Raw genomic sequence first — 1,435 nt, forward strand, 5'->3', positions numbered from 1 at the left:
TCTAGACAAAGGCGAATCCAGAAGAATCCAAGAAGTTTCCTGGTATCACCCTCTCCAACCAGAGTGAAGAATTGCGCCAGACTCCTTTCCTCAGGGGAAGGAGCGATGATAGACAGCCAAACGACCTAAGCATAGTTGCACTGCTTTAAATGACAGTGAGTTGACTAATGTTCCCTTTAAAGTTTAAAATAAAAAGAAGAGCCTTGTGCTTCTGTGGTCAGGTTTGTAAGGGAGGTGAAAACACCATAGACAGATTTGCTGTTTATGTTTCTTCCTCTGTTCTCTTCCTCTGTGTTTCCCACCCAACGGCCCAGTGATGAAACCAAGGCTTTAGGCTGCCTGCCTAGCCCCTCCCTGTTTCATATTGAAATACCTGCCCTGAAGCTGTGGACAGCCTGGCCCAGAAACAAACATGTGCAGAGGGGCAGGATGCCAGGTCTGCTCCCCACTTAAGTTGAGACACCAAAAGATAGACTGTCACCAATGCTGCCCAACACCTTGACAACAGAATGAATGTTCAAGATCTTAAGGCTGTGTGTCCCCTCCTATTTATGAAGACCATAGATACTTGGTTTCTTACTTGCTGCTGCTATCATGTGACATCTAGATTAGCGTCCCTTCTGTATCAGAGCACCTGCTGTTGTCCAGAATGTGATAGTGATGCCGTGTTTAGATTGCAGGATCACAAGAATCACCTCAAATTGTTGGGGCGGGACTACACGAATCCAATGAGCTGTATCTTTAATTAATATTGCTGTATGTAGCTTTATCCTTTTAAAAATGTTTCTGTTATAATAATCCATGGACACTATAAACTGCAAAAAATGTCACGGTCTGGTTTATATGAGGCAGTATTATTGAGCTCCATTCTCCCTGCCCCCCACCCTCCATCCATGAACTAAGCCCTCTGTGAACCCCAGTGGTCCAGAGGCTCCCCCACCCCTGACTGCAAGGCTTCTGGTAGCCAGATCTACACCTGTCCTTGACTTCACAAGAATAAGCTCTCAGTCCATGGCCCCCTGCTAGTTGTTGGGGTAAGAATATGTGGTTCCAAGAGAGCTCTCACAGGCCAGTCACCCAGCGCTTCACCCCCAAGTGCCATAACTACATTGCCGCCAGCAGAGCATGTCCCAGGGTGGTTAAAAGGCTTGAGTGCCATACTGCTGAGCATCCAGGCTCTGGAGTCAGAGGGATCTGGGTTCTTTCTGACAAATTGGGTGACCACAGCCAGGAACCTTAACCTCACTCAGCTCCAGATTCTTCGTCTCTTAAATGGAGGTAATCATTCTTTTCCCTCAGAGCTCTTATGTGGATTAAAAGAGATAATGTATGTAAAGTACTTTAGCATGGTGCCTAGCACATAGTAAGCACTCAATAAATATTAGTTACGATTACTACTAATGTTGTAATTATTGTTTTTCACTTGTTTAGAGTA

Source organism: Talpa europaea (assembly GCF_964194135.1).
Source record: "Talpa europaea genome assembly, chromosome: 4".
Classification (NCBI taxonomy): domain Eukaryota; kingdom Metazoa; phylum Chordata; class Mammalia; order Eulipotyphla; family Talpidae; genus Talpa; species Talpa europaea.